Raw genomic sequence first — 22271 nt, forward strand, 5'->3', positions numbered from 1 at the left:
CAAGTCAGAATATGGGAATCTAAAAATATCTCAGTCCTCACTGCATTGACATAAGGCTTCTGTTGTTCCAAGAGCAGGTTCGGTGTCAAAAGAATAGTTTCAAGAGCCAGTTAGGTTTAAGTTTAAAAACTACATGTGACAGGACGTTGTGCTTTTATCGTTTCTCTCTCTCCCTCCCTTTGTCTGGACATAGAAGCACTTTTTAAAAGGTCTGGTTAAGGCAGACGAGGAGGAGGAGGTGTAGGCCACGATTCAGCTTGGAATTATAAAGCCTGGTTTGACTTAAGATGTGCAAAGGTATCAGTGCTTGGCATAGTGTCTCACACATAGTAGGTGCTCAAAACAGATTGGAGGGAAGACCAAGAGGTAGGAAGCTGCTGACTATATATGCTTTAGTTTCTCCATTTTGTTTTCGTGACCTTTATTGAGTACCTACAATGTATAAAGCATTTTCCTAAGCTCAGCTGAGTTTCTTTCAGTCACTTATTCCATTTATTCACTCCCTGAGTGCCTACTGTGCTTTCCCACAATTACCATTTTCATGTGTGATTTCAGCTCTCTGAATGTCCACTCATAATCTCATCTCTCACCCAAATATTCTTCAAAGGCAAAGTGCTGCTCTCATCATTAGCAGTCATCACAATGTCACTGAGATCTAAATGTGACACAAAAATCTCCTACTTCTGTTGCATGTGGTATAATATGGAATCTCTGTAATCACCGAGGAAAGAAAGTTCTCCATTAGCTTTTTCTATAGGCTAGTGTGATGCACCTTCCCTCAGATTCACCTAAACCTGGGAGAGCTCTCCGTGACAGGCCCAGAGGTAGGCTGTCCTCCCCTGGACCAGGTTCGCTGAATGGTACTGGCTGACATCCAGAGCGATACCCATTAGTAAGTCACTGTGTTGTTTCATCAGATCCTGATCAAGCCAGTGCACCTCCCAAGAGCATAATAGTTGGCATGTAATAGGCACTCCATGAACTTTTCATGACTGCATGAATGCACTGAGAATGAATGAACAAACTGGGCCCCGATTTTACAAATAAAATGGAGACCTGAAAATGTCTGGGCTCCTGTTCTTAACCATTCTATCAATCGACTTCATCATCAGCAAGTTTTTCTCTCTCTCAGTGACCTAAATGCACTGCTCTTTTGTTTTGCTTTTATATAATAAATTTGGAACTCTGACAAGGTTCAGTGCCTCCCATTCTTGGGGCAGGGATTTGAGAGAAAATGCAGCTCTGACAACTGAGCCCATGGAGACTCAAAACTATCAAGCCTTCCGACAAAATTTTGGAAAAGCAAGAGAGAAATTTTGTTGTTGTTGTATGAGGAGAGAAAACCCAAGCTCAGTGGAACTGAGGAACTGAAAAATAAATGAGGGCCTTGCCACTTTCTTTCCTGGACACAAATATGCAGTCAGAGACTAGGGTCCCAATTATGTTCTACGTTGACTATAGAATTACAGCAACACTTCTTAATTTTATGTTTTTATGCTATATAATTTGTCTTTTGGAATTAATACATGTGATACATAGTCAATGAACAAAATTCACACAAAATAGAAACTCATATATTACATGGAAGTCCCTTTCTCACCTCTCACCTCCACTCTTCCCCTTCCAGGTCCATGAGGAGTGGACCCTGAGGCAGAGATTAGCCCACACAATGGTGACAGAAGTGCCCTTGTCACCAGAGCCCTGGAGGAGTGAAGGAAGCAGGACAGGCAGAGGGAGAAGCTGAACTGTGATGCAATTTCCATAAAGGCTTCAGCTGATTCCTAAGGGGAACTCGGGAGCCAGGAGGGACCCTCAGAATTGTCCGAAAAGGAGGCAAAGGCCTTTGGACGCCACTCCTTCCACCATTCCCTGGATGTGAGTTACCCCTCAAGCTCTGCAGAAGGGGGTGTCAAGTTGGAGGCTGCAGCTCCCTCTGTCAGAGAGCAGTTCCTGGAGAGGGACAGAGTGACAAGCCACCAGCAGCTAGCACTTCCATCACGTCAGAGAAAACGTGCCTTGTTTTCAGGCGAGAACTGCACGGTACACTAAAGAAATACTGTATTATTACTTTTCCAAAACCCACACACTTTCTATGTCTCTGTGAACCCACGAAACACACATGTGCGTGCACACACACACAATCACACACACAAATGAGGGGCAGTATAGCCTCACACTAATGACATGAATTCTGCAGCCAACCTTGGAAATGGACTTAGTCTCTCTGGACCTCAGCTGTCTCCTTGGTTAAAGTGGGGGATGGTGACACTAATACCAATCGCAGAGGATTAAATTGGTGAACTAATGTAAAATTCTGAGGAAAGAGCTTGACACATAGAAAACTTTAGCTATTTGATGGTTCCGGCTTCTCTGTTATTCATACAGATGTACTTCATTCCTTTTAGTATCTGAATAGTATTCTTGAAGACTGAATCCTGAAGAGTGAATGGTATGAATTTGCCAGAATTTCCTTAACAATTTCCTTCTGTTGGGCACTTAGGTTGTCTCTGATGTCTCACAATTACAAGTCATGTAGCAGTGAACATCTTTGTACGTTTATCCTTCAAGACTTGGAAGATGGGCTATGAGATAGATTCCTAAAAGTGAAATGGTTTGTCCAAGGGTAAACACATTTACATTTTGACAGGTACTGTTCAATGGCCTCTGAAAAGACTGTAGAATTCTGACTGGGACCTCAGCCTCATAAGACAAGAGTGTTCTTCTCTCCTCCCTCATTTCCCCACCCACCACACACCAACACTGGGCATTAAAAGTCATTTATATTTTTGCCAGCCGTATTTCCTCATTCTAATTTGCATTTCAATCAATCCTTGAGAAACAAAGCATTTTTTTTGTTTTGTAGTCATGCATGTATTTATGCATGCATGCATTTAGTCATTTAGTCTTTGATTTACGATGGGGTTATATCCTGGTAAATCCATCGTAAGTTGAAAATATCATAAGTCGAAAGTGCAGTATAGTATGGAGACTATAGTATATAGTGTCAGCTGGGTAGTAGACATGTTGGGTTTATTACTTTGTCACTTATGTAAATGTCTGATCACTATATTGTTCTGCGTGCCTGAAACTAATTAAGGAATCATTGAAAAAAGAAAATATATTTAATACACATAACCCACCCAGCATCATAGCCTAGCCTAGCTTAATAATGCTCGGAACACTTACATTAGGCTACAGTTGGGCAAAAGTATCTCACACCAAGCCGATTTTATTTTTAAAACGTGTTGAATTCCTCATGTAATTTATTATGCATATTGCTTTCACACCATCATGAAGGCAAAAAAAATCATAAGTCAAATCATGGTAAGTTGGGGACCACCTGTATCTGCATTTGTGACATGCCTAACTGTCTTTTTCCTCCGGGTTATCTTTGATGACATATTTTTGTATTTATATATTACAAATAGGTCTGCAGCTCTCTCACTTGTCTTTTCGCCTTTGGAAGTGCCTCTGAACTTACAGAGGTTATGTTTCCACATACTCAAATTGGCCAGTCTTCTTTACAGCACCTAGATTTGGGGGGCTGTGCATGTAGGAGGCATAAAGGGAGAGCCACCGCCAGGTCCGGTTCGCACGCCAAGCCCAGTGGATCCTCAGACCTGCAAGTTCCTCCACTGGCCCCAAACTCTCCACCTGCCTGCAGCAGGCAGCTTCCTTTAGCGTCAGTCCTGATTAAGGAAATCTTCGACAATGTCTAGTCTACCGTCTCATTCTCAAGGCGCCTTTTGCATAGATCTTTTCCTTCCTCTTCTTTCTGGTTCTGTTTCTTCTGTTCACTTTTTATTTTTCTTGTCTTTTTTTTTTTTTTTTTTTTTTTTTTTACTATGACTGGGTTAGGAGGATAACTGGGGCAGCGGTCAGCCTCCAGGAGTAACGGTTTCTTCTTGTACCATCATCTGGCTTGTGGTCACTTCTCTGCTGGCTCCCATGGCTGCTGTCATCCCTGTTCGGTCCTGGTACTAACGATAATGGTTACGTTGCTGTGTGTGTTGCTGGGGCCGGGACAGTTGGGAGGCAGAAAGGATGTTCACATTTTCAAACCTGTACAGTGAACTGAGAGTGGTTCTGCTGATGTGGAGGTACCTGAGGAGTGCCTGGCTCTCACGCACATCAGTTCCTGTTGCCTTCTGACATGGGGAGGCCCAGTGGCAGTCACCTCTCCTTTTGGCTCTTGCCAGGGCTACACGCCACAGTCTTTGTAAGAAACATACCTTGTGGCTCCTGTCTCTCATATAAACTTCAAGCTTCATTCGCAGGGATCATAAGAGTGAACTGGCCTTCTTCTATGACCCTGATGAGTCACAAGGAACTTGGACAGGGTGCCTCTCACTCCTCGGTCCCTCTAAAACAGTCCTATCACGTCCTGCTGGTGTGATGTCTAAAGTGAGAGCCATTTGCTATGTGTCCTCTGAGGGTGATATGGGTAGGGGATAAGTAACACCTCACCAACTGTACTTTACTCAAGTAAAAGACTCTTCCTCCTTCTCCCACATGTGTCTGGGGACGTGGGGAGGGTGATGTCCTGCACAGTTACGGAGAGACCCTGCTTTGCAAACCACACGGAGGGATGCAAACTCTACATTCCAAAGACCTATCTTGGCTCTACCAGGCCTGCGCAGGATATCTGTGATCGTGAGACTCAGCAAGAGAAGACTGATGACAAGACTAATGATAAAGATAGTAGTTATTGATAGAAGTTGTTGAACATTTTCTGGAGTTCTGCTTTTGGTATGACACAGTAAATACCAAACAGACCACCCTCCAAAAACAACGTCTATAAATTTCGGATAAAATACATAAAAGATAAAATATACCCAAAAGCTCTGGATAGGCAACAAAGGCAGATTGCAGACAGGAGCTGAAATTTGGAAGACGTGATCAACAGAGGGTGAGTTTCCCATTTTGTTGCAAGTGTGTCCAGAGGGTGGGCCAAGTCATGGTGTGATACAGGCTGGCTGAAGGGATAAGGGGAAACCCACCATCTTCCTGGCCTGAAGAATCCGAGAAAGAACTGAAGGTGGCCACAGTCTCTGGAAAGTGAAGAGGGAAGTCCAGAAAGGAGAATGACATATTAGGGGAGCCCAAGCTTCACACGTCAACTCTGCCCAAAGCTCTGGCTGACCCCTGAACTACACATGCATGAGGCAGATTGCAAATCACCCAGCTAAAGGAAAAAACAACAGTTGAACTGAGATTTGAGCTGCTACCCGCTACAGGTAAGACAGAAGGTGCAACTTGAGTCTAAGCAAGTTACTGCCTCCTTAAAAAAAACCCAACACTCTTTGGAGAAATAGAACAGAATCCAGAATGTCCATATCACAACAACGGAATGGGTAGAACACAATCCAAAATTTCTCTATTAAGTAGAGATAATAATAATTGCTTCTGAGGGTTGTTGTGAGACTTCAACAGATGATATATTTAGCACAGTGCTTGCAAAGTATCCGGCATGCAGCTAATAGATGAGTCATAACATATCTCCTGGGACTTGGAAGAGGTATCACAGGAAATGCTACAAAGAGGTTGCCAAATGTAGTAAATGTCCTAAGTTGGGAGAGAAAGCACATCTATACTTACCTATGCATTTACGCTCCAGAACCCTAAGGGTAGCGGAGAGGTGTAAGCTAAGAGGGAGATCAGCATTGAAGTCAATTGTCAAGGTTGCCAGTGAGCTAGGCAGAGAAGGGGAGGAAACAATTTCCACAAATTAAGCCAAAAGTGGAAATGACAGGAGGCCAGTCCAAAGAGTACCAGGAAGGTAACAAACCAAATGCAGGTACAAGATACGGCTAGAATAAAGACAAGAGCATGGCCAGCTATGAGGAAGCCGGGGAGGGCCAAGGATTGGAGAGATTTGGAAGACAGGTTTGGGTGCATTTCACAAGTTTCCCCTGTGATGATGGGGCACATTTTACATGTTTATGAAGAGTCTTCTAGCCCTGCGATTCCAGGTTATTTATTCCTTTATCTTTTCAAGGGGAAAGCACTGAAAAGACGGAATCAAGAGTTATCATCACCTTCAGTGAGTAGAATGGGAACGTCCAATGGCCAGCCAATAGATTGGGGAATGCCTTTGTCTAATTCAGTACCAAGGCCAGCACAGGGCAACCTCTGTCCAAATGATCCACTTGTGTCAAACAGCAAAGACACTGATATAATTTGGTATGTGTGGATGAATGTCCTCGTTACTCCTGATCAGTGTTAGATAGATGTTTTATTTCCATGTTGAGAAACAAGGAGATGTCACACAAACGGTGACTCTCCAGACACAGGAAGAATGGGATGGTGTAATTTGTCGTCGACATGCTTCTTTCTGAAGACGGAGGCACGAGAGGGCTCTGCCTCGTTATTACAACATACAGTGAAGGAAGAAGACCCTGCCATCCCCTGTGCTTCATCTCCAGGCCCTCCAGGGTTGGCATGCTGCGTTCATTATCAGCATACAGCTTGCCTTGTGGAAGGAGAATGCACGTGGACTGAGAGCAACCTGAGTTTTATGTCTATTCTGCTCCTGAGAATGTAGGACTCAGCTTCCTCGTGTGCAACATGGGCATATTGCCCAGGATATGTGTGTGTGCATGTACACATGTTCACGCATACACATGCACGATGTATTATTATTATTACATTGTGCCAAGGACTATTCCAATCATATTATAAGTGTTATTTCACTTAGTCTTTATAACAATACCATAAGGCATGTATCATTGTTACCATCCCTTTCTGCAGATGGAGAAACAAACACAAAGAAATCAAGCTGCTTTTGAAGGACACACAGCTAGTAAGCGGCAAAGTCAGGACCCAAACGTGACAGTGTGGCTCCAGTGTTGGTGCTCTTAACCACTGCCCTCCGCTGTCCCCACGTGGTAATCCCTCATCATTGGGACTCAGCAAATAAGGGCAATTATAACAATAACAGCAATTATATCCTTACCACATACTGAAGGCAATTCTACAGCACGTTGTCAATTTATTCATTCAACTAGCAAATTATGCAAATGTGCTGAGTGCTTGTGTAATGCAAATGTGCTTACAGAATGTGAAAAATAAATTAAGTCATTTATCTCTCCCTGTGTTTCTGCAGTACCTCTCCCCGTGGCAGCAACACCTGGTGCCTGTGGGTGTCAAACGAATGCTTATTAACTTGTGTCTCACACTGTCTGGTCATAGACCATAATGGCATAAATATTATCATTAATGTTACAATTACCATGAATGAGAATTCCATGTTACAGAACTAGTGCTATTGGAACAGGAGTGTACAAAGGTCCAGACTGAATGTCCCTTCCAAAGTCCGGCATGTTCTAAATTTTCCAGCAGACACTGGGCAGTCGGCTTGGTTCTGCCTTATGATATGGGCACAGGGGTTCACTTCTGTCTTCCGGGACCAGCATTTTCTGTGAAATTTGACAAGACCTTTCTGCCTCTCAGTCTTGTTCTCAAGTTTGCCCAATTCAGAAATTTGACAAGGGGATGAAAAGCTGCTACTTCCCCATGCCTGCCATCAATGCTTGACACGGTCAGCCATCAGGATCTGGGTTAACCTTTGTTAGAGAAAGCCTGCAGAATTAGGACCGACCAAAATAATCACTAATGCACAGTGTACCAGAGCACGGTGTTCCGGCTCCCACTTCCCTTTCATGTGAAATTCACTGCCTTAACTACGTGACCCTCTGCAAAGCCAGCCTTGTGACTAATGGGCCTTTGATCAGCTTTTGCTTCCTGACAGCTGTACATATAAATGAATGTTTATCCCAATTAAATAATGAACATCGATTCTTCCTCCCCTCTGACTGCGAAGTGTGCCCTCATGTCAAAGCACCCCCATTGTTCTTCTGTCAAGAATAATATCCTCTCATTTGGAAGAACTCTGCTTGGGGTTGGAGCATGTGCAGGTTAGGATACTTTGGAGGAAAAGAGCACAGGTTTAGACGTGGTGGGAACAGATTTTCAGGAATCTTCTAGCATTGTCCAGGGTGGGCAGGAAAGCTACAATTTTTTGAGCACCTGCAATGGCTAGTCCATAAAGGACCCCACATACATTCTTTCATTTTATCACCACATTAATCTGATAAGTATCATCAGCGCCATCGTACAGAGACAAATGAAGAATGTGAGGCTCAAGGACTAAGTGACTTGCTTGTGGTTATGTGGCTGGTCAGTGACTGAGTCACAGTTCAAACAGCCCAACCCAAGTTCTCCATCACTCCAAAGTTTTATTTCCTCGACATCTGGGATGATCCTGATTTTCTCCTCATATACGAGAAACAGTACTGGGTCTGGGGTCTGGGTGAGTTTCCTGGTCGCTGTGCGCCGGGATATGCTGCACATCCCTTCTGATCTCGAGATCTTCATCTGCAAATCAAAGGCTACCAGTACTTGCTCTGCTTACCTGGCCAAATTCTTGTGAATGGGATTTGCACCTGATAATGTGCTGTGCCCGTGTACTGGCTTACTGACCTGTGTATGAACAGCCTTTCTTAATCTGTTCCAGTCTCTGGGCCCCTCTGGACACTTTGTTGCTTTCCCTTCCTGACTCCAGAAGCAAGACTTGGTTGGGTCTGCTTTGCCAATAGCAGCTTTGTTTTCATTATTAGGGATAACTCTGTCTTGAAGTTGGAACAGAAATGGCAATTGAAAGTGCTTTCCTGGGAATTTCAAAGATTCCATTTTTCTTAGGGAAAGAAGAAACAGGAGCCAATGGAACAGCAATTAAATCCATAGTCTGAAAACAAATGCTACTAACTCACAGATGATATCATGCAATAGTTGGAATTTCTCCTGTTTTCTCAGGCAAGCCGAGCACGGGCAGCCTTCTGAAATCTCACGCCAGCTGTCAGCGTCCGTTCCAGGGGTTGCCACTCCCATGTGTCTCTGGCAAATTCCTCTCTCCAACCCAAATCTGTTGTACTTAACTCCTAAAATAACCGAGGAAACCATAAGGGGGCCTGGTGCTCCTTCAGCTAACCAGCGTCATGTGGTATCAGGGGGTCTTGCTTGTGGCAGTTCCTTGGAATGGAGACTTATTGATCACACAACAGGAATCATTAATTGAGTAGTCTATGTCCCAACAGATTATCCATCTGGGCCCTCTAATGCCAAGTGGGTTGACACACCCTACAGAGACAAAGGGAACTTGAAGCTTGCCTAATCAACATCTCCTCTCATATGCCACAAAATCCCTGTCTATTTTATCCATAAAGAAGGCTAATCAGAGGCATCAGACGGGGGCTAAGTCACCGTTAATAGCTGGCCATGAAGGCACAACATCTGATCTCGTGACAAGTAAGCCTATCTTGAGCAAGAGATTTCCTGGGGCCTGAAAACCTACTAACATATAGGGAAGAAAGTTCAGTAGTTCCACAAAAACGTCAATCATACGCGTAGAATTAACATATGACCCAGCAATTCCCTTCCTAGGTATATACCTCCCAAATTGAAAGCAAGTATTTAAACAAATCTTTTTTATACACAAATGTTCAGATACACACTTAGTCTAAGTTGTGTGAAAACAATGCAATGTCCACAAATGGGTGAATGGATATGCAAATTGTAGTATACTCACACAATGCAATATCATTCAACTATAAAAAGGAATGAAGTACCAATATGTGTGACACCATGGATGAATTTTTAAAACATTATGCTAAGTGAAAGAAACGAGAAACAAAAGGTCACGTATGGTAAGATCCTGTTTACATGAAATAGTCAGAATAGGTAAAGATAGAAACAGATAGCAGATTGGTGGTCATCAGGGGCTGGGGGGGAGAAGAAATGGGAGTAATTGCTTCATTATTAAGGGGCCTTATTTTGGAGTGATGAAAATGTTTTGGAACTAGATAGATATGGTAGTTGTACATTATAAATATACTAGATGCCACTGAATTATTCAGTTTAAAATGGTTAATTTTATGGTATGTGAATTTCATCTAATTTTTTACGAAACCTATTATTAAAGCCTGCAACTTCCTCTGAAATGCATAAAAAAATAAAGATGGACTGATGAATGGACAGACATAAGTATGTGATAAAACACAAAGAATAAAATACTAATTATAGAATTCAGGTAGGGGTACATGGGTGTTCACTGTAAAATTCAATGTCTCAATGGGTTTTTAATTTTTTAATATAAAAATGGTAGGAAAAGAATAAAACCTTGTACTTATCATCTCATCGGGCACTTGACAGGAGGTAACCCAGTGTTAGTTTCCTGGCCCTGACCGGGATGTGTTGGGAATCTGTCAGATGTATTCCTTATGTCCCCTTCTTGCCCCCACTTTGCCCATCTGCAGATAACGTCTTCTTATCATGATAATACCTGTCACTTGCACAGGTCTACTACAGCCAGAACCTAAGTCAGGTGACTTACAGTTATTATCTCCAAACTTGATAACACTTAAAGTCAGCTACAGATGAGAAACCTTCCATGACGATACGTAAAACCAGTCACAAAAGAGTACTTACGTTTTCTGTAAGTACCTTCTATAGAAAGAAGAAAAATCAACCGGCAAAAGGAATTTATGCTGTTTAGAGAGAGAGTAATGCCACTCTTGGGAAGGTAGTTGACTGGAAGGGCTCACGGGGCGGGGGCCGGGGGTCATCCAGGCAGCTGTGCTGGTACCGATCTGTTTCTCAATCTAGTGTTGACACATGAGTGCATCTACATTGAGAAACTCTACTGAGATATACTATACACACCTTTTTAAAACGTATACTATCTATCAAGAAAAGTTTAATAAAACTAAATCAATGAAAGAGTTAAGTAAAAATTAGTCAGTAAAACCAATAGCTGGCTTGTTGAAAACATTAATTAAAAAATAAAAAGAAAAGGGGGAAAGGATTAAGATGTACAAATTGCCAGCTATAAAAACAGTCAAAGGGATATAAAGTAAAGCAAGGGAATACAGTCAATAATGTGGTAATAACGAGGTATAGTGCCAGGTGGGTACTAGACTTATCTGGCGATCACTTCGTAAAGCTATAAATGTCCAATCACTATGTTGTTCACTTGAAACTAATATAATATTATACTATGGCAACTATAATTGAAAATTTTTTAAAAAATGTAAAAGAACATATTCTAGTTAAACAATTAATAAAAGACAGGGCACGGATCTAAAAAAAAATGGAGAAAAGACAAGTAATATCAGATGTAAGAAAAGACATAACTACCAATATAGAGGGAGTTGTAATGTTACAGCAGAATACTGTATATAGATTTGTTCTAATGAAGATCCTGATGAAATGAATAATTTTAAGAACAAAACTAAAACTAAGATTGTAGGGGAGCAGCAGCCAATCAGAGACTCAGTTGCTCTCTAGAGTCTAAACGATAGCTGAATTCACAACCCCTTTTCTCTTGTTAGCATCTAGAGCAGCACAACCACACACCCACCAATTAGTAAATGGCTGGGGGCCACTGTGAATGGTAGACCCTTTGTTCTGCAGAAACTATAAAACCTGCCAGAGAAAGGTGGTGGGAGTCACTGTGTTCAGAGTCTAAAGCCATTTCTTAGGAAACTCCAGAGCACTGGGCCGAGATCTCGTCTTGGTTGCCTCCCGGAGGCCAAGTGACGACTAAGGAACACTGGACGGCTCACACCTGTTAAGATGCAATGCTACATTGGGGAAGGGTATAGTAATTTTGTTGTAATAAGTATTCTTTCATTTAAAAATAAGAAGCCACCTTTTTCTTACTTGACAGGTGCTTGGAAATGTTCTTTTGGCTTTAAATAGGTTTTCAAAGAAAAGTCAACTCTGAGGCATGGAGGGGAAGAAATTCAATAAATATTAAGTTTAGGCAATAATCCATTAGCAGCTGGGCAGGATGTTGTTGAGGGAGCTTTTTCTCTGCAAGCCCTAACCTAACACTTCGAGGTAAGACAGTGGTACACTCTTTGAGCGGGAAGAAATGGCCAAGAGAATTAGATGTTGCAAAGGGGATCAGAAGGACCAAAGAGAACCAGAGTTTATGGGGCTGGGCAACCTGAACTTTCCTGGTTACTCCAGAAAGGCGGTTTTTGTAATTAGAGCAAAATTCAGTACAGAAATGGCTGGAGGAAAAGACAGGAGGGGCCTTTCCTTGGACTGGTGGTGGTGGTGGTGGGCGGGGTTTTTGTGAAGTGTGGTGCTGTCATAAAGGTAGAATTGGGGAGAGAGGATGTGGTTTGTTTATGCTTAGGAAGGAACGGAGCATATTTGTAGGCTGACGGGAAGGCTCGGGATGAAAATGATCAAGATACAAAAGAGGAAATGGAAATAATAGATGAAGCAAGATCCTGGACTCAGGAAGATGGGAGAATGTGGACTCAAGGAGAAGGCTGGCTTTGGAAGGAGACTAACTAACAGAACTGGCATAACCTTTCTAGTGGGTTGAATAGGGGCCCCCAACAGGTATGTCCATTTCTAAACCCCCAGGACTTGTGAGTGCCACCTTTCTTGGAAAAAAAAGGCCTTTGCAGACAAAATGAAGGCTCTGTAGATGAGATCACCTTGGACTTAGGGTGGCCTTAAATCCAATAACCGATGTCCTTATAAGAGAAAGGAGAGGGGGATCTGAGAGTCAGACACAGAGGAAACATACAGGGAAAAAGCCGTGTGAAGATGAAGGCACAGGCTTGAGTTACAGGGGCCCAAGCCAAGGAAAGCTGACAGCCACCAGAGGCTAGGAGAGGCAAGGAAGGAGTCCACCCTAGAGCCCCCAGAGGGAGCACAGCCCTGCCTATACCTTCATTTCAGGATTCTGGCCTCCAGAAAACTGACAGCATACATTTCTTTTGTTTTAAGCCACCTTGTTTGGGGTTAATTTGTTAGGACAGCCACAGGAAACTAATACAACCTCCAAACTCCCAGTTAAATGTGGATCCACTAGAGTGAGCAAACCCAAGATACACTGATAGACTTCTTAGATGTGTCCTCACGTGAGGCCAGCTGGCTACTAAAACCTTGTCCCTAGAACAACCACGGCTTGAAGGTGACCTTCATAGTCAATGTCCCGTCTCCATTGAGCCTACTTTCCATTGTCCTGATTAGCATTTCTCGCTGCGCCCCCAACTCTCATCCCAGTTGCTTTAGGTTCAAAGCATTAAATCCTCTAGTTTCTTTCTCCAAACTATGTAGATTACATGAAAAATCTAATTAAGAGGCCATGAAGAAAAGACACAGGATATGTTCCCTCCCCTCTCCTCCCGTACCCTCTATTCACCTCCCCTCCCCTCCCCTATGCTTCATTTAATTCAAACAACTGCTTGATTTCTCCTGGGCACCTACACAAACACTTATTTTTATGGTTGGTCTAACTGCTAATTCCCACCACTTAAGTTCAAGTTCCTCAATTCATCACAACTTAATGTGCCACCAATTACAGCCTAACGAGTCACTGAGAATCATTTATTCAAAACATTTTAGCTCCCTAGCTGAGATTCAAAGAAGAAGGATATTATCCTATATATCCCACTCACTGAGAAATTCCCCATCTAAAATCACTATAGGTCATCCAGTTTCCAAAGGGAGCTTTAGGGGGGAAAACTGTGATAGAGGAACACATTCATTCACTTCATATTTATTTAGTAGCTACTTGCTACCAAGTACTTTGTGCTAGGTGTTAGAACTATTGATAGATGTATGAATGAGAGGAATTAACCTGACATTCGAAGAGCTCATTGTCCCACGTGTCGTTGGGAAAAAGACGCTTAGTTGAACAACAAGAGTACAATACAATAAGCACTATCTTGCAGTATAAACTGAACTGCAAAAGCATCTTGGGAGGGTAAGGGGTGTTTCTGGAGACGGGGTAGGCCTTGTGCTAGATAGTCTCATCTGCAGCAGTGAATGCACCCTCCACCTCTCCTCACCTGCTCTGTGCTCTTGGAGGTGCCCTCTATGAACTGTATCCTTGGCTCCTAGATGGGTTCAAGCAATGGGAGGGCATCAGAGGATGGAGGAGAGAGAACTCCCTCCCCGTCATCCTGCAGGTTAGCAGGTACTGCACTGTCCTAGGAAAGGCCATAGCTTCTATCTGCAGGCCCTTCTTAGGAGTCTGACGGTGTTCTAGTAATGGCTCCCTGCTTCCCGTTTTCAGCAGTTGCTAGATGGTGACTGCCTCACCATCCCATCTTGATTTTTTGTTTTTCAATCTTGCCAGCACCTTTGTAAATAGTCCCATCATGCTACAACCACCTGTTGGAGTGTGCCATCTATTTCCTGCGGGGACCTTGAGGGACACAGGGGTTGAGGGAGGCTTCACAGATGGGGTGACCTTTAAACATGTCCTGGAGAACGAGTAAGGTTTCACCAAGTGCACACAGGCTGCAGGGAGAACATTATCAAGGCTGGGAGGCCTGGGAGCCCACTGTACATTTGGCAACTAATAAGTAAAGCTTATCTTCTTCAAGAGAGGCATGTGGGGAGCGGTGGGAAAAGAAACTGGAAAGTTGAAAGACCTCGGGTGCCATGCTAAGGCTTTTGAGTTTTATCCTATCAGGGATGGGAAATTCAAAAGACACTGACAGCAGTCTAATGCCTTGAATTTTCAGATATCCAGGTCTTTCTATGAAAACTGTATTTCAGATACTAGAATCCTGTGCCCTGTGCCCTGTGCCCTGGTAGAGGCTGGTAGCTCTGTGCCCTGAATGTGTATGCTTTATTGGTTTTGTACCCTAACCATCCCTAATTGATGGTTAATAAAATTCACTCTCAGACTGTGAGCAGGAAAGCTACTGACTTGTAAAAAGACCAAATCCCTTCAAAAGCTGTTTCTTCTCAGTCCCAATTTTTTGGGCCTTTTACGTATGTGTCGCGGAGAAAGAAACTGTTCCTCTGGAGGTACATCCCAGTTTCATTCACGTACAGAAAACTTTGCTCAACATGACAGTCTGTCACAGACCCTTATAAAAGGGCGTGTTGGATCAGAACTAAGATTCTTGGCACAGGTCTTAGGGAAGAGGGAAGAGGGAGGCCAAACTAACATCTGGTGAAGGCTAGTGGAGGCCTTATGCATGGGGGTGAGAAGGAAGGGGCTTTGAGGAAGAGAGAGAAACTCAAAGCAGCGCTCTCCAAGAGAAATGTAACACACACCACAAATGCAAGGCACATATACAATTTTAAATGTTGTAGAAGCCACCAAAAAAAAAAAAAAGTAAAAAGAGATGGATGAATGGACAAACAAAATGTGGTGCAAAGAGACGATGGAATATTATTCCGGTAAATGGGAAGGAAATCCTGACATCTATGCTACAACATAGGTGAACTTTGAGGATAGTATGCTTAGAGGAATCAGCCAATCATCAAAGACAAATACTGTGTGATTCCACTTACATGAAGTACCTAGAGCAGTCAAATTCATAGGGACAGAAAGCAGGAGAGTGGCTAGCAGGAACAAAAGGAAGAAAGGAAGGAAGGAATGGGGAGTGGTTTAATAGTACAGAGTATCCGTTTTGCAAGACAAAAAGAGTTCCGGAGATTGGTGGCACGACCATGGGAATACACTTAACACTGCTGAACTGGACACTTAAAAACGGTTAAGGTGGTAAATTTTATGTTAGGTTTATTTTACTAAAATTAATTTTAGGAATACATTTTATCTAACCCATTATATCTAAAACATTATCATTTTGACATGCAGTCAATACTAATTTATTGAGATGTTCTACAGTGTTTAAATACTAAGATCTAGTACATATTTTTACACTTGTTGAACACCTGCATTTGACCTAGCTATGTTTCAGGTGCTCAATAGCCATGTGTGGCTACTGGCTTCCATAGCGGACAGTGAAGGTCTAGGGCACTGAACCAAAGGAGGGGGCTCAGCTGAGATGAGTGACTTTTCCTTACAAGTGCACCCAAGACTGTCCCCGCGGTGATATTTTTTTTCAGAGGCTCCTTCCTTTAGGAACTTGAGGCAAAACCTCAGTGTCCAGTGCAGCCCCGTGGGAGGGTGGTTCCAAAGGCCACGCCACAGCCCTATGTCGAAAGAGACCAGAGGAGACCACTGAGTCCTCCTCTACTTTCCCGGGAAAACCCTCTGTTGTGACTGCTGTAGCCCCTGATCTGGTGCTAACGTGCTGGTACATCACTGAGGTAAGGTCATTGATCACAGACGTCAGGGTCAGACTCACGAGCTCCGTGACCATGGCCAAGTTGTACACCACCTCAGAGCCTGAGTTCTCTCTGGTGAAACAGAGATAGGGATGGTGGCTGTCATATATGGCTGTTCTGAGAATCAACTCAAAATGCAGGTGCCACGTTTCACTCAAAAGTGACAGGTGCACAGACAACGGTGTGAGTCACTTTGTTACAAAAAATCACCATCACTGTCTCTATCATTATGACTATACTGTATTTTAGCTGCACAGTCACGTTCGGCCATCCTCTCAGAATTTCAGTCACTCCCTAGCTAATGTGAAGTGTGCAGCGATCGAGAACGCAGCCTTGGAGTTAGACGGCTTGGGCTCGGAATTGTGGTTCTGCCACTTTCAAGTGGCATGAGCCTCTTGTCTCAATGCCTCCTCCCTCATTCCCTGGAGCCAAACACACGGCTCTGTCTCCCCTGCAGCACAACCTCCTGTGTCACAATTTTTAAATCTGCAAAATGGGAATAATAACAGTGAACACTGCATACAATTATTGTGAGGATTAGATGCATTCATGTAGATGGGGCACTTAAAACACGCCCCAGCACTCAGCAAGCCTCAGGTGAGTGGACGTTGTTTACACCGGACTAAGAACTAGGGGGCAGCGATAAACGAAGCAGAAACTGTACTTGCTCTCCCAGAGAATGATCCCGTAGGAAACCTGGGCCTGATCCCGTAGGAAACCAATGATACCACAGTGATGGAGGAGTGTTATCAAATGGGAGCTCCTTACGAACGTCTTCCTTACATTCGTGGGCTACAGTGTAAGAGTCTCTTGTCCTCTCCTTAGCAGACAAAAGCTTTATTCTCTGGCGGCCTGTGGACACACCATTTCTCCTGGTCTGTCCATCATTGGAAGCAGCAAGGCTGCCTTTTCTTCTCAGACCACTGCCTCATCAACTCTACTCGAATTCAGAGGGACGAGTGGCTCCACAGCTTTGTGAAGCACTACGTCTTCTATTAAGCCCTTGCAGACTGAGTCACTACCTCTCCTAAAAAACCCACATTTATCAAACCTGCTTCTATATGGGTAGGAAAATCTTGCTCCCAAGATACTGTCATTTCCCTCTTGTGTAGGTCAGCGTGGGCAAATGCATGCTGGGTTTCTGTGTACCAACTCGGTACTCCTGGCCCTTGCACAAATAATTATGGAATGAACAAAAGAGATTAGCACTGAAGCAATCTGTGGTAAACTACACAGGAGGTCAGAACAGCACAGTTTAATCTCCAAATTGACAAGATATGAGAGAACAGGATATAAAAGAAAAATAAACTGTTGATCAAAATTGTCCTTAGAGGAGGTAGAAACTGAAAAAGAAGCATTCTACAGCTCTTATTTGATAAGAGTTGGCATTCTGCCCTGGCTGACCTCCATCATTAAAGCCCATGCGCTCAGGAGAAGTACCCATAGCACTGGAGACCCTAAAACATGTTCCTTTTTTTCCTCCCAATAAGCTTAGCCAGTTTGCATCTTCCCAAGGACCCCCCCATCCCACCCACTTGTTGAGCCTCAGCCTCAAACAGCCCGAGGAGTGTATTTTTTCAGCTCTATGCTGGCTCTGTCAGGCGCGGGGATCAGGCAGGAGGGCCTGAGGAACCTGTCGGGATTGAGAGAAAATTCTAGGCTGGCTTTCCCTCCTCTGGCCCCTGCTCATCTTTCTGGGATGTCTCGGTACAGGATGGAGAGGTTCTTCCCCCTCCTTCTTCACCCCTTACAGAGAGGGAAAGCGGAGGCTGCTGGACATGGGGCCCTCATGTAAAGCACTGACAAAGTGAGGGAACCCAAGAAACTTTAGGTTTGTCCTAGGGAGAATGACGCTGCCTGGCTTAATAGGACTCAAAAGACAGCTTTCAAAAGTGACTAGTGCCTTTTTATAGCTCCTAATTTAGAGAGGGTCATGGTGAGAGAGGAAGGGAGACAGAGAGAGACAGAGAGGAAAAAAAAAGATAAGGCTCCAGATAAAAATAACGTCAAAATAAAATAATGTTTATCTAGACCATATTACTGATGGTTTTAGACAATTGAAATACGTTTCAGAGAACAGTTTGATAATAGGTAGGAAAAGCCACAAAAACGTTCGTATTTTTTACCTCATTAATCTCCGTGTTGAAAATTCATTCTCCCTGCAATTTTTTTAAAAAGAAGGGAAGTACAATTCTCTGTGCACAGAAATATTTACAGTGGCATTACAACTATGGGAAAACTGGAAACAATTAAAATAGCTCACAATTGCTGAACAGATTACATCTCATCCATGTAAGGGATTAATACATTTAATTCAGCCACAGTTACCATCTACACGTATGTGAAAGCACTACTGGAAGATGGGAAAGTATTTATGGACTAATACTGGGGAAAGAAGCAGAGTAAAGGAATATATCTAGACCGTGGTTACAATTGTGTCTAAAAAGCATGCTTGGAGGAAGACAGCACAGAGAAGAACCAGAGGTACTAAAAAGGGTAAGATTAGGAGAAAGTCTTTAAAAAAAGTGCTATGTAATGTTTCCACAATGCATTGTGACTAGTAATGGCAAAAATAAATAATAACCAAGCAAAGGCATCTGATTACTCATCTTGTCTCATTTCTTTGGCCTTCCCTGGTTGCTTAAGTTAGATCTTCCCAACCTGTGTGCCAAGGCACAGCACCGTGCAAGGCATGAGTTCCACACATTGTGATGCCCCAAATATTGAACGCTTTCCACTGGGTTGGCCCCACGAACCTCCTAGGCTCATCTCCATCTTTGAGCAAACTCATCGTTCACCCTGGAGTGTCGTGGTATAAGAAAGGTTGCAGAGCAATGCCCAACCTAAGTGAGAGGATTCCCTGTGAAGCCCATTCCCTGGTTTGTGTGTCATGCACGCCCCATAGCAACTTGGGAGTCAGCGCCCTGACCCTCCTGCCTCACGGCATTTAGCTCTGCATCCGAGCAACTCCTCGAGTATCGGCTGACTGCTCTCCTCCCAGCCAAGAGCCAGCGTGAAGTGTCTCAGCCTCCCCCACCATCATTAAGCACAGCTGCTCAAAGCCTGCTCTTAACATATAAGCGCAACGTCCCTTCCCGGCTCCCTCCTTCTCTGCTTTCTCCACTCTTCCTGGAGAAGATGAACTTGTACGTATTTACTGCAAATGCTCAAGCATCTTAACATTCAGCATAACCCACTCAGCTACACCAGAGCTGCTAAGAAGAAAAGGAAGGGAGGATGGGAAAACAAAGAAACAACAAACAAATAACCGCGTCTTCTGATAACCAGAACACAAGCAAGTTTACGACCAAGTGTACTTTTACTGGGCGCATTATTTAGTATCAGTAACAACAATCCAAAGATACAAACCAGATCCCTACGCTAAGACAAGCTGCTGCCAGCTACACAAGTGCTTTCAACCAAAAAAAAAAAATTCCCTCTTGCCCTTATTTTTTTTTAATTCAAGTTTGTTGGTGTAACAATTGTTAGTCAAGTTACATAGATTTCAGGTGTACAATTCTGTAATACATCATCTCTATATATCCTGCCCTTTTTCAGCTTCAGTCCATCCAACATTCACAGCAAATCCCAGGCTTGATTTTAAAAAGAAAAACCCATTAAAAAACTTTCCCAAAGTTCAAGACGGCGTCAACGCTGTCAGCTGTGAGAGCCCTGCCTATTTGCCCTGGGCTGAGAAGATACCAAAAACAGCCCGTGCTTTTCCATGCCTGGGCTGTGCTCACTGAACTCTTTTAATTGAGAGGTTACATCGGTTGGATTTGGTGCTGTTTACTCCAGACAACTTGAGTTGAGAACCAGAGATACAGAAGGCACCCTCGCCCCTTTGTGGCTAGTGGGATGTCAGTGCCCCTGCAGAATTGCTGCGGGATAGCAAAGGGATGGAGACCTACATGGCTGCAAAAGAAACTTGAAAAAGAAACCCTCTGGGAGAGTCCTCCCGCTCAGGAAAGCTCTCCTGGGCTGAGGTGTCTTTCTGCCATGCAGTCCACTCTCAAGGGTGAAGACGAAGAAAAAAAGAAAATATTTCCCACCTGCTGCTCACATGTATTAGGATCAGCAGAGTAATTGCAAGTGCGTATGGGCACACTACTGCACCTCCTTTGGAAGAGGAGGGCAGATTCCAAATGCACTTGTTAACTGTGTGAACCGTCCCTCCCACCCTAGCCACAAAGCCCTAAGCCACACACACACCCACCTCACAGGCAACCCCCTCCCCAGGATTCCTTTCCCAGCTGTAGAGAAATCATAAAATGCTACTCACATGTGGCAGCTTCAGCCTCCCTTTGCCTCTCCCCAACCTGTGCACAGGCTCCGGTCGCTGCTGCTGCTGCTGCTGCTGCTGCTGCTGCTGCTGCTGCTGCTGCTGCTGCTGCTGCTGCTGCTGCTGCTGCTTTCCCTGCTGCAAGTGAAACAAACCTTCATCGACAGAGATGGTTTTCCTCTGGGCTGCTTTGTCTGAGATTCCCCAGATGGACGCCGACTCGTTTATGTCATTATCCGAGTTCGATAGCTCCCCGAACACAGGCAAGGCTTTGGGGCTGTCATCTTCCACGGGCTGGGCTTCTGGTGAGAGAAACAACAGACCTGAAACTGACAACGGATCAACTGATCTCATGCAAACACTCCAGGGGATGGCAACCCCAGACTACGAGGTAACACATTAGCTTGCAATGATACCATGCACAGCCGTGGATCATCTGTCTTCTACTGGCACTGTAAGCCTGACCAAGTTGAAGAGACATTATTTATGAACGTCCAGCTTCCTGAATGACTCCAGGTGAAGCCATATGGGCATTATAAAGTACAGTGTCACAGAAGGATTCTGCCACCCCTAGACATGTTCCACATTGTTGAAATCAATAAGGGGGGGAGGGGTAATATAATCTGGTGGTTGAAAGTTCAAGCTTTTAGACAGACCAAGGTTTATATACATTTAAGTCAACTTAGGTTCAAGTGTGAGCTCCATCATCTATCAGCTGTGTGAATTTGGGCAAAGTCCTTATACTCTCTGGGTCTCTTCCTTCATCTACACATTAGGGATAATAACACTTACCCCATAACAGAGCTGCAAGAAGTAAGTAAAGTGTTACATATAAACGATCGAGTTTAATGCATGTCACATAGCTGGCACCCCATAAGGAACATAAAGATCCCTCATCCTGTAGTAGTATTTACTCACTTTGGGGGACTCTTCTCTTAATGAAGAACCTGGTGATTGTACTATAAAATGTCAGGATCATTCCAGTGGTCCATGTAATTAATTGCTTGCTCAGAGGAAATTGATTATGATACTGTACATGTCTGGATAAACCCTGATTTTCAGGTCTCAAGCAGGTAACAGTGCCGGGGTGTCCATTTCTCAGATGTGGGAAATGGAGCCACTGGTTGACCAAAGTCACTCAGCGAGGAGAAGACACTGAGTCCTACTGAGAGCGACCCTTAGGAACAGACTTGTGAGAACAAAATGGAAATCTATTTTCACTGAAGCTCTTTATTCGGGAGAGTTGAGATTTCTCATGACCGACAGATTTTGAGAAGGGGATCATCAGTAGAGAAATCAGTATTCATTTCAAAGAGAGTATGCCCAAGTGATGAGAAAATCCAGACTGTGAACGCCCGAGGAGACATCTGAGGCAGGCACTCCAGTCCTAACTTCCGTTTTCCCAGTTGAGAACATTAATGTTCAGAAGTGGGTCATGACAGACTCATCTCCCAGTCCCCACTACCCCCTAAGCAGCAGAAGAAAGCCTGAACAAGTGCCACTTGCTGTTTGGGGGGATGTCTACCATGTCGTGACAGTTTCAATGAAGCCAAAATAAGCTAGACCCAGGATGGGCAAATGGCTTAGCCTTGTCTACCGGGCTCCATCTTGCCTTACAAAGGATGCTAAATGGAAAGTAGTACGCCTTTAGGTCCAAAGCACGTGCCACTGCTCTCCAGGCGAATCAGGGTGAACACAGAAATGTTAAAAGCCTGGATCCGAGCCGTCGCTGATAAAGTCTTCTCCCATAGGGCTGATGGTCTTTTAAAATATGAAGGGAAGATTGGGGAGGGAAAGAAATACACAAATAGTCAACCAAATCCCAAACAGTTTCCTTCTTCGAGCTGAGAAAGTCACAGTAAGATCCTATAAA

The 22271-nt window shown here is 43.8% G+C and overlaps 1 protein-coding gene across 1 annotated transcript in view; it reads right to left on the reverse strand.

The window, feature by feature from the left end:
- ANKFN1 (ankyrin repeat and fibronectin type III domain containing 1) overlaps positions 1-20490 on the reverse strand; it is a 377306-nt gene extending 356816 nt beyond the window's left edge. Inside the window, exon 1 of the mRNA XM_081027455.1 lies at positions 20399-20490. The gene's annotated coding sequence lies outside the window, so the exon portion shown is untranslated. The remainder of the gene's footprint in view (positions 1-20398) is intronic.
- Between the last annotated feature and the right edge of the window lie 1781 nt (positions 20491-22271).

Source organism: Rhinolophus hipposideros, assembly GCF_964194185.1.
Source record: "Rhinolophus hipposideros genome assembly, chromosome: 20".
In the NCBI taxonomy this organism is placed as follows: Eukaryota; Metazoa; Chordata; class Mammalia; order Chiroptera; family Rhinolophidae; genus Rhinolophus; species Rhinolophus hipposideros.